Here is a 12,274-nt window from a genome sequence, read left to right as displayed (position 1 = left end):
TGCTTACATTTAAACTTTACAAAGCATTTTGGAAACATAAATGTATATAATCTTGAATTGTGTATTCTTTGACACTGAGGTATGGAAATCTGGGTCTCTAAGATAGTTTATTCATTGCTATCATGTAACTGACAGTTATTTATATCTAAAGCACACTAAATTAGCTTATGTGTGAAAAGACAGTGAGAAATGATCTAAAATCTCAAAAGGATAATAAAATAATAAGGAAGTGACATCCAGACATCAGGACCTTCCTGTAGTTTTCCCCAGATATCCTCATTATTAGAGGCCCAAACTCTAAAAAAGGAATTATGTTAGTAGATCCCTGAGAATAACCTGTTTGTTCTCTAGTAAATTCCGTGAGCAAGTAACAATCTTATCATTCCACACTCAAGAGTTGTTTAACACAGACCAGGACAATCAAGATTGTACAGATAGATTTCCCCTTCTTTCAGTGCGGTAGCCCTGAGGTAGATCCCCATTTTAATGCTGAGTAAATTGTTAGCAAATGATAAAACTCAAACTACACCTATCTTAGAAATAATATTTATTAGTCTCCAAGTGAGTTTCTGAGAAGCACAAGTTTGGCAGAATATAATTCTATGTGATCAAACGCCTTTGAATATTTTATAAAATGAATAAGTGAGACACAAGAATAGCAGTCATTATTTTTAAACCTGTAGCATTAGTTCCTGAAATAATATCTTCTAATTAGGATACTACAGGTGAATATTTAGCACAGTTACAGAATGCAAAATGAAAATATTTGTAAGCATTCAATGATTTGCCTCATTCAGTTGGGAAAATTGAAAATTGAGTTACAATAAATTGCGTAGTCATTTTATATTAACATTAGCAAAAGTGCTTACAGAAAATTATACCTAAATGTAACTCATAAATCACATGAACAAAAGGTTTATTACTGGAAGGAATGTAAAAGATAATCTAGTTATAAAGCAAATATTCAAGGATTTAAAGTGAAATGTTCCCATGATGTAAGTGAAGCAACTGAAGCTGAGAGAATTTATTTGATTTCCCAACAACATAGAAAAGCGTGTTTAGTAGTTCTGCTTCAAAATTGTTTTAAAGTTTATGTGTAAATTTTAGGGAACAAAACAAGCTGTATATATTTTATCTTACTTTTTGAAATAAATGTGATAGTGCCCATAAATTATAGCCATATCAAAATGTTATCAACAAAATTAAGCAAGTCATATGAAAGCTATAATTTCAATTTGTTACAACATTAAATTGGATCATAGTCTAGTACAGGATATCCTTTTTTCCAAACAGTTTATTAATTTGTTTTAATTATTATGTGTCTTACTAGTTATATTCTGGAGCTGTCTTGGGAAAAAAAGCGGGTGGTTGATACATATACTCAAATTAAAAATGAGTTTCTCATTATACTAGTTAATTCTGGCCCTTTCATTTGTGTTGACTACCCTTAAATTTGATAAATATGCTTAAATAAATTTTAAAAAATACATTATTGTCAGTAAATATCTCCTGGGCCTTTGAGGGGAAATCAGAAAACCTAGAATAGCTTGGTAGAAAAAAAAATTTTTAAAGAAAGACAATTAATTTGTCAGACAAAATTAACTATTTTTATTTTTTTCATTTATTGCAAGTAAAATGGTCAATGAGATTAGACAATTTCTAGAATTACTCGATGTGGACATGTTACTAAATTCTGTCTAATGCCATCTAAAGCAGAAATGTCCTGCAGAAGCTTTCCAAGTGTTCCTTTACAGAGGGTGCTAATATTCAGCCCCAGGCCCTTCTTAACCATGCTTTTCTCCATTCTTATTCCCATAACATAGATATCTGTCTACAACTTAGTCCACATGAGTGATCCAAAGATCACCCTAATGATATTTTTAAAAGAAAAAAAAGAACTGAAAAGAGCCTGAGTGCCCAATGAGTTCATAGAACAGAATAGAGTACAAACTAGCTCTTGATTGCCTATAGATTTTCATATTGTTTATGCTACCGTTATTTTGATTATTTCTCACAGCTAAGCTTTAAATAATATAAACAAAGAGTCATTTGCACATAATAAAAGTGGAAGGACAACAAAGGGAGAAATAAAGTCAGAGAAAATAGGAACTCATTTAAAGTTGATCTGAACTTTATGCTAGAATGACTGCCTTTACATAATCAAGCAAAAATTTTACCCTCAAAAGCACACAGCTGTATCTTTATACAAATTTGTCACATGGCTGAGATTCCCACAATAAAAAATAAACACAGAAAATCTATCAAAAAATACTGTTGTGAGAATAATAATTGAACCAAAACCCACAAAAAGAGAAGTAATAAATTTAATGCCTAAAAAATATAAGAGCACCCACAAGGAAAAATGTTATCTAAAGCAAAATCAAAAGATTTAAAAAATTGCAAAATATGTGACAAACACTAATTGTCTTAATGAACAGAGTTCACACAAAAATATAGAAAATAAGTGATCCACATCTAGTTATAAAGATAACTACAAAATGTTAATCAGCATAAATGTTTAACCTAACTTAGAATTTAAAAGATAAGAAAATATATTATAATGAAAACCCCTTTTATCTTTCAGGTTCTCAACGATTTAAAATTTTGACATTTATTTTGTGGCTCATGCTGGTTAAATGGACACTCACATATTATTCATTGCAATGGAAACTAATGTAACATAGTTGAAAGAAATTAGGTAATAAATACTAAAATTTAAAGTATGTGTGCTCTTTTACTCCTCAAATCTTACTTCTAGACTGCTACCTTGCAGTCCCTATTATGCAAAGATGCTCTTGGTAAAGATGCTGGTAAGGTCTGAATGTTTGTGTCCCAAAATTCATACGTTGAAATCCTAACCCTCGAGGTGATGGTATGAGGAGGTGGGGCCCTTGGGCAGGTCATGAGGGCACAGCCCTCATGAATGAGATTAGTGCCTTTATAATGGAAGCTCCAGAGAGCTCCTTTGCCCCCTCCACTATATGAGAACACAGCTAGACAGCACTCTCTATGAGGTAGCAGGCCCTCACCAATTACTGTCACTGTCCTGATTTTGGATTTCCCATCCTTTAGTATTGTGAGAAATAACATATTTTATAATGGTAAATTTTGTTAATGCAATAAATAAGGCAATATGACAACTATATAATGAGTGAATAGTTTTGATTGGGTATTCATGGAAAACTCTTCTGAGAAGATGATAATTCAGCTGAAAGCTAAAGGATACCATGAAGGAGTCTCTGCAATGTTTGAGGGTAAGGTGTTCAAGATCAGAGCCAGTTGAAAGACACAGTAATAAAGAATAGTTAATATTGGTTTCAGTAAGTTTTCTGCCCTGGTATAAAACAAACATGCCAGGTCTTTCAAACAGAACTGAGATTTTAAGGAAAATTAAGGGTTTTAAAAATTTTAGAGGAGTAGGCTCTAATCTGGATTTCCAGAAATGGCTACCAGTGACTCGGCCTACAAGGGGAGCTATGAGTTTTGAGATTACCACTGGATTTGCTGAGTTTCAGCACATGCTGCCAAAGCTATTTTACAGCGAGTCAGGGTAAGTTACATAGGTGCCAATGCTCCGCATTCAGAAGGCTGGTAAACAGACACTGGAAAAAGAAATTTAGCCACTGCCTCCCCAACACCTGCCTCTCAACATCCAGGAAACTAGAGAATGGACACTTGAACATGGCTGTGAGAATGCTTTGCATTCTCAAATTTGCTTGACAGAAGGAAGAGGCCAAGCTGGCAGGAAGATGCCTACTGTCACTCTTCTACCTTCCAAATGTTTGCACAAGTATATCTGATTAACATTCCTGATATTTATCCAGAAACACAGCTGGAAGGAAATCCAGGAAATGCAGTTTTTAGCCTTCCTTTGTTTAGAGGAAGAAGGCAACTGTGGTTGGCCAGGCCAGTTATGGTACAGGGAGAAAGTTTTATGAGATTGGACTGAAAAGGTAAAGGTTGACTCAGAATGGGCCACTTAGGTCATGGCCAGGAGTCAGAATTTTATTCTAGGCACAATGGAAAGACACTGGAATTGTAAAACTGGGAGAATGTTTACTCTGTTTTACATTTTAAACTATTTATGTGCGGTATATAAATTAGATTGTGAATAGAGTGAAAGGAAGGAAATTATGTCTACAACTATGGTATAGGTGAGAGGTGACAGTGGCTTTAATTATAGAGACGATCAATAGGAGTGGATAGATTTAGAATACATTTTGAGGAAAACCTAATGGCACTTGCGGATTAATTGGATATGGGGCCAAGGGAGGTGAGGCAATGACAAAATGTTGGAGCCTTCTGTTTGTATTTGAGTAACAAGGTACATAATGCTATCATATACTGTCATGAGACAGAAGGCTGTTATTGGGAGTTTTCAGCAGAGGCCTGTTTGCACTGTGAAAATTTTGAGATTTCAAGTACTTTCTGTTTTGGAAGTCATTTGGATAAGATGTGATATCTAAAGCCATTGGTTTATTGGGTATTATTCAGGAAGAGGGTATATATAGAGGAAGACAGGGAATAATTATCCAAGGCTAATTCAATATTAAGTAGAATTGCAGACATGACAGTAGGTTCCGAAGAATTAGAAGTGTCGTGAAAGTCTGGAGTAGAGTGTTTCAAGACGGAAAGAATAATCAACAAATTAGTCATTGTATTACCATATGGTAGGTTTCTATGCAGTTCTTAAAATAAATGGAGCAAATCTATATATGCTAATATATAAAAAACTTCAAAACACATTAATAAGTGAGAAAATGTCTTTGTATTAATCTCCTGTGTGAACAAAATACACTTGCATTTTCATATATATAACATTTATAATAACAAGACTCATCAATAATAAGAGTAACAATGAGGAACTGTCACACAGGTTTCTCATTGCAACTCATACACACATTGGAAAGTCCTGATTTATAATTTTTTTTCTGTGTTAGAAATAGTTCTGCAAGTCTCTGAGAGACTTGTAAGGATTTAGGACTCTTGAAAAATAAGTGATTAGATACTCTGGTATAGTGAAGAAAAAAAAAAAAAAGCTATGGAATTCTAATCCTGGCTTTGGGGCTTTCTAGCAATGTGCCTTTATCCAGTAAGTTAGACTTATGGAACCAGATAATGACAGAAAAAAGAGACAAATTCAATTGTAGTTTTTAGTCATGTAATTGTAAAATAGTAGGGTATGTTTAATATAATTCTTACTGATAAGAAGCAATACAAAACAACTAAGATAATATATTAATAGCAATAGTGATGATGCTGATGGAGGTTGTGGCAGCAACAGCAGCAGCAAAAGCTTCCCTAAAATCTCTTATGTGTAAGGGTACTGTATTAGTCTGTTTTACACTGCTGATAAAGACATACCCAAGACTGGGCAATTTAAAAAGAAATAGGTTTAATTGGACTCAGAGTTCCATGTGGCTGAGGACACCTCACAATCATGGCAGAAGGCAAGGAGAAGGCATCGCAGAAGGCAAGTCACATCTCATGCAGAGTGTGGCAGACAAAGACAGTGCTTGTGCAGGGCAACTCCCATGTTTTAAAACTATCAGTTCTCACTAGGCCCATTCATATCATGAGAACAGCAGGGCAAAGACCCACCTCCATGATTCAATCATCTCCCACCGGGTCTGTCTCACAAATGTGGGAATCATGGGAGCTATGAGATGAGATTTGGGTGGGGACACAGAACCAAACCATATCATTCCAACCCTGGCCCCTCCCAAATCTCATATCTTCACATTTCAAAACCAATCATGCCTTCCCAACTGCCCCCCAAAGTCATTAACTCAAAAGTCTACACTCCAAGGTATCATCCAAGACAAGGTAAGTCCCTTCCACCTATAAGCCTATAGAATCAAAAGCAAATCAGTACTTCATAGATACAATGGGGATACAGGCATTGGATAAATACGCCCATTCCACATGGGAGAAATTGGCCAAAACAAAGGGGCTACAGGCCACATGCAAGTCTGAAAACCAGCAGGCTGTCAAATCTTAAAGTTCCAAAATGATCTTTTTTGATTCCATGTCTCCCACCCAGGTCATGCTGATGCAAGAGGTTGGTTCCCATAGTCTTGGGCAGCTCATGAGCTAGGGTTGAGTGTCTGCAGCTTTTCCAGGTGCATGGCGCAAGTTGTCAATTGGTCTACCATTCTGGGGTCTGGAGGGTAGTGGCCCTCTTCTCACGGCTCCACGAGGCAGTGCCCCAGTAGGAACTCTGTAGGGGGACTCCAATCCCACATTTCTCTTCTGCATTGCTGTAGCAGAGGTTCTCCATGAGGACCCTGCCCCTACAGCAAACCTCTGCCTGGGCATCCAGGCACTTTCATTCATCTTCTGAAATCTAGATGGGGGTTTTCAAACCTCGATTCCTCACTTCTGTTCATGCACAGATTCAACATTACGTAAAAGCTGCCAAGGTTTGAGGCTTACACCCTCTGAAGCCACGGATTGAGCTCTATGTTGAGCTGATAAAGATATACCCGAGACTAGGCAATTTACAAAAGAAAGAGGTTTAATGGGACTCACAATTCCACGTGGCTGGGGAAGCCTCACAATCATTGTGGAAGGCAAGGAGGAGCAAGTCACATATTACATGGATGGTGGCAGGCAAAGAGAGAGCTTGTGCAGGACACCTCTCATTTTTTAAAACCATAAGATCTTATGAGACCCATTCACTATTATAAGAACAGCACAAGAAAGACCCACCTCCATAATTTAATCTCCCACTAGGTCCCTCCCACAACATGTGAGAATTATGGGAGCTACAAGCTGAGATTTGGGTGGGGTAACAGAGCCAAACCATATCAGATACCAAAAAAGTAACTTTTTCCTTGGGTTCCTTCTAACTTTGTAAATTCATTTCTTCAAAACCACTTTTTTTCTCTCTGTACCAATATCAACTCATTGAACTAATACCAAAAGTGAAAACCACAAAGAAACAAAAACAAGTAAACAAATAAAAAAGAAATAGATAAATTGGAACTGCTATGAACTAAATGTCTCCAAATTCAGGAGATCTTTTAGCTTTTCTTGACAATTCTTTAAATTATTCTGCTCATTGATATTTTTCCCAATATTCTCAATAATTTCTAAAATCTTAGCACTGCACCTCCAATCTGTCTCCATTCACTTTAAATAGACTGCTTTCTTACAACTTTGTAGAAAATTGAGGACATTAACAGTGATCATCTATGTTGCCCCAACCACATAGAAGAGGATATCCAAAACCAAATGGGAAAAAATTAAAAATTTTTGCAGAAAAAAATGGAGAAGCATAATATTTACCATCTAAAACTCTAATCCTGTCTCTCCACTTAGCCCTTCACCCCATGCCATCTGGTCTTATGAGAGCTGATTTCTTTGTTCCTGCCCATCTCTCACCTTTATGCTCAATACTTCCTAAGCCTACTTGAGAGCTTCCTGCCTTCACGGTCAAGGGTTACAAGCTCTATAAAAAGACTGCCCTCTATTTTGTGAAAGGTGGCATAAAAAGCTGGATCCCAACCTCCCTTTCAGAAATCAACTCAAATGGAAGTAAACATTTGTCGGATAAAGTAATCAAGCAGAGAACTATCTAAAATTTGTCTACTCAACAGAGCAGTACAATGTTGCCAGTCTGTGTGAAAGAAAACTTGACCTGAGTCTTCAATGCAGTGGCCAATATTTAGGAAATGTCATATTGTGGAGGGCTTGGGGCTGCAGTGGAGAGCAGGAGGATGGAGAACATTACACTGTTTCCTGTGGAAATGACATAATCACACGTATCTTTATTCTATTTCAGTTCTCTATCTTGATTTTATACCATTTTCAGTGGAAATGACATAATCACACATATTCTTGTTCTATTTCTGGTCTTTGTCTCGATTTACTGGTATACCTGATTATTCCTGCTCAAAACTAAGGAGAAAAAATAAGTTTTATTTTGTTTTCTTACAGATCTTCTTTCAACACTTCCTGGAAAATGTACTCACCCTCACCATGTCCTTCGGTGAAAATTTTCCTTACCTTTCTCTAAATGCATTATTCGAATGAGAGTTGTTTTCTTCTTAAATATTCAGCACCCTACAGTCTACCACTAAGAACAATTTTTGCTTCTTAGTACAGGGTCTTTAAAAGAAAACGGTAAATGCCTTCCTGATTGTGTCCATGACTTTGTAGGGCCTCCCTGGTCACTGTCTCCATTCCCTCTTCTCTGCAGAAGTGGTTTGCTTTCATGTGTTTTCTCTGCTTACACTCTTATATCAGATTTTCCCCTTTCTTTTCTTCTGTACCTTTGTATTAAAGCTTAATTTATAAAGCCTTTGACCCTAGACCCTATATTTTAATTCCACTTGATTTTTGCTCCAGTTTTCTGGGCCGGCTCAATCACTTCTTTCCCTAGCCCCAGCATCCTAAATCTAAGCCTACTCATATCTGAGACCCTGTCTACCCAGAAACAGTTCAGGCACTTTTCTGAAGTTGTCTGAAGTTGTCACTTTAGACAACTTTTTTTTCTTTTATTTCTCCTAAAAGACAAGCCCACACAAAGAAGTTATTTAAAAAAAAAAAAAAAATCCTATTGAAAACCTGAGTAGTGGTTGCCCTAGCTTTCTCCATCTAACTCAGACATGGTTGCTTCTGTGCCTCCAGCCTTGCAGCCTTCCACAGGGTCACCTGCTGAAGTTGTCAGGAATGCCAGCACGTTCCGGAGATATTGCATACAGGCAAATCTGCAATTGAAGTGTGATCTGCCCTCTTGTAGGGCACACTAGAAATGCCAGAGAGTTAACACTCAAGACACTTCTCACTCAGGGAGGGTGGGTGTTGGTGGCAGATTTATAGCCTCTCAGAATGTGCCAATGAGGCACATTCTTCACGGACCCACAGACATAAGGCATTGCCTTTTATACAAAAGAAGTGTCAGTACTCATTACATTGTCTTCTCATTTTCTAGTCTCTCAATCTACTGATATCTGTCCTTTTCACCTTGTAGAACAGGATTTGATGGACTCATGCCAAGCTTCTCTCAGTGCTCCTGGTGAGATCACTGCTGTGCCCTGGCTCGAACAACACAGTCCTTATCAGAGAGTAGGTAGACAAGTATTTCTAAAATTACCTCTCTCTCCATGAATCAGCAATGTTTCCTCTATATTCTACATAACTGTCACTTATATCTCCCATCTCTCACACAAATGCCTATGCACACACATACAGGCGTGCACGTGCATACCCCAAATGCACAAACATTGGTCTCACAAACTCTACCAGCCTCTTCCCTATCTCCTGCCCATTTCCTTCTCTTTTAAACTCATTACCCACATAGAAATTACAGGGATCTGTCTGATCTCACCACACTTCTGTCAAAATCCTGTGTTCCCTGCCCCACAGCCTACAGGATGAAGCCTGTCTCCCTCATGTGCGTGTTGAAGATCTTAACACTGTCTTCCTCCCTTGCTCCCTTCTGTCCATTCTTGCCGTACAAATTACTTTAGGTTTACTGAAACTTGACATGCTTCCTACTTCCTCCCACCAAGTCTTTCTGATTTAGTCCTATCTGTTTAGAATGAGCTACCTTACCTTTTAATCTTACCTTTTATCCTTCCTTCCTTATATTCTTCTTTCTTTTACTTTAACTGGCTAAGTTCAGTTCAACCTTCAATATTTAGCCAGTAAATTCAGAATACCTTGTCTACATCTTTAATGAAAAGTACATACATTTCATAAGAATACTCGTTGGGAATTTATTTTTCACTGCATTTTAAGTTTCTTGTAGACTGTGTTTCTGTTATATACTTTGTACAGCATGGGACAGATAGAGAGGCTTTTAAAATACTGTCAATAAGCCAAATACATAGCTTAATAAATGCATTACAAATGAACTGATCACTGTAAAAATTCCTAACATTTCTAAATCATAGCTTTTCCATATCATAAAAGGTGCTATTAACAACTACTATACATAATTTTTTTAGTGTGATAAACCTCTTGAGAACTAGCATAGTATCTGGCTCATGTAAGCAGATAATATTATGAGTTTCCGTGGCAGATTGTATTTTCCAACAATGGCCACTCCAATCTATATTTCATCCTTCATGCCTTCTGTCTTAGTCTGTTTTCTATTGCTTATAACAGAACACCTTAAACTGAGTAATTTGTAAAGAAAAGGAATGTATTTCTTACAGTTAAGGAGGCTGGGAATTCCAAAGTGGAGCACCTCTAGTTAGAGCCTTTTTTGGTAAAAATTCTCTGCAGCATCTAAGGCGGCACATGTCATCACATGGCAAGGGGGCTGAGAGTGTTAACATGCTAACTCAGGTCTCTCTTTCTTTTCTTATAAAGCCACCAGTTCCTCTCTCATGATAACCTGTTAATTCACAGACCTGTTAATCATTAATCCATGAGTGGATTGATCTATTCATAAGGGTAAAGCCCACACGATTTAAACATCTTTTAAAGGTTACACCTCTCAATAATGCCTCATGGACAATTAAGCCTCAACATGAGTTTTGGAGGGGATACTGAAACCATAGGACTTACTAAAACATGATGTTGATACTTGTCTATTAAGAGGTAGCATCTATGCTTGTATGCAGGGCATATGAAATTAGGTTATATAAAACATATGGCTTCTAGTTGTTGACATACTGGAGCGATCACTTGGAAAGCCTATATAAAGAAAGAGAAAGATGTCCTCAGACTTTAGCTCTTCCAGCCCCAGTGGTTTGTGTATACCAACTGAGGTTACAGATATTGTAAACCAGGGACATGTTTCCCTGATGTGGATACCTAAACACTTGACCCACAGAATCTGTGAACTTAATTTGTTGTATGCTACTAAGTTCTAGAGTAACTTTGCAGCCATAGTAACTGAAAGTTTCAGTGCTACCTCAAATATTCTATATGAGCAAAGGTAAGGATCAATCTTACACAAAATATATTTAAAACCCATTTATCTATGTTCTTTATATGCCTTACTAATGTTTGATCATAACATCAGAAAGACAAATCACTAGGACAACAGAGGCAGGATAGATTTATCAACTTATTTAATATTGTTTCCTTTATGCTTGTCAATTTTAGTCAAAAAGATGCAAACAGAATTCCCAATTGAGATTCTACGGTACCTAGATAGAGCATAGAGCTCTAAAGTTCAAGACAAGTCACTGGTTTCAAACTCAAACTGGATGAGTTCATGCTTACCATAGAATCAAGTCACAGTAAGAAAAAAAAATAAAGAAAAATATGGTGGTCATGAAGATTGTTTCAATGTGAAAAATGTGGGAGGAGGCATAACGTTTTCTTTGCAGAGTGACTTAGGAGTCAAATGTAATGGAAAAGAAAAAAATGGGACTGTGACTGCTTGGGAGAAAAGGAACAAAGAGCTGATTAACCTGCACACAATAAACACCAAGCTTTGCATATAGATGGACATGCAGATATAAAGAATTCTGCTACTAAATTTGAAATAAGCAATTTGTTTTCAGTGTTATATAATCAAAAGTAATGAGCACAAAAAGTTTCTACATTTTTATCCTTAGTCCTCTCATTTTGGCTAAATGTTACTTGCAATATTTTTGAATTTGTTTAATATTTAATTGGAAGAGTGTTCTTTTCATTTTAGTTAAAAGTAGAAACTAGGAAGGAACAGCAGAAAATTTCATTCCTTTAGTGTTATGAAAAGATATGCTATTATTATCTTCAAATCTGAGATGACATTCTGAGTTAATCCGTGTCCTCATTTCATTCAACATTTCCTGACACTTAACGTATCCCAAACATGCTCTGCACCAGGAATATTAAGATCACATAGAAAACTCACTTTTTAATGTGGGGTAGGGGTGCAGTCAGGTAACCGTAAGGAAAAATGTGGCCAGTGTTACAGTAAGAATTTATTCTTCTCCTTTTGCAGGATGTATAAAATCTTCTACATGTCCATCTGTCCTAACTGGCCTTTTATTTATTTTTTTAATCTCAGAACACTTACATAAGGATAATCACAAATATACAATAGTGTCCTTTTGAACATTCATGGAGACAACATCCATTAGCTACTACTTATTTTCATTTAGTTTCAGACTCACTCTTTTGTGATCTATGGTGCTGTGACTGAACTCTGCAAATTACATTCCCCAGAAACCTTTGCTATCTGGCTTCCAGTTAGTTTTTGCCAACAGAGGGTATAGAGGACTGGAAGGCAGGCAGGAAGAAGTAACTGTACTTTCTCTTCAGCACAGTATCAGCAGGGAGAGTTTCTCTCACTAGCAGAAGTTTGTTTCAGCCAACTACACTT

At 36.7% G+C, this 12,274-nt stretch overlaps 1 long non-coding RNA gene across 3 annotated transcripts in view; it reads left to right on the top strand.

The window, feature by feature from the left end:
• The window catches only part of LOC139357844 (uncharacterized), a 31,351-nt gene that overhangs the window by 1,595 nt on the left and 17,482 nt on the right, over positions 1–12,274 (top strand). For 2 of the 3 annotated variants that reach the window (XR_011611721.1, XR_011611720.1), the window contains exon 2: positions 2,585–2,698. The exons of the other annotated variant lie outside the window; for it this stretch is intronic. This is a non-coding gene — a long non-coding RNA (uncharacterized lncRNA). The remainder of the gene's footprint in view (positions 1–2,584; positions 2,699–12,274) is intronic. 3 annotated transcript variants of the gene reach the window in all.

The sequence above is a fragment of the Macaca nemestrina genome, chromosome 13 (assembly GCF_043159975.1).
Source record: "Macaca nemestrina isolate mMacNem1 chromosome 13, mMacNem.hap1, whole genome shotgun sequence".
Lineage (NCBI taxonomy): Eukaryota > Metazoa > Chordata > Mammalia > Primates > Cercopithecidae > Macaca > Macaca nemestrina.
This window is presented reverse-complemented; position numbering and strand designations above follow the sequence as displayed.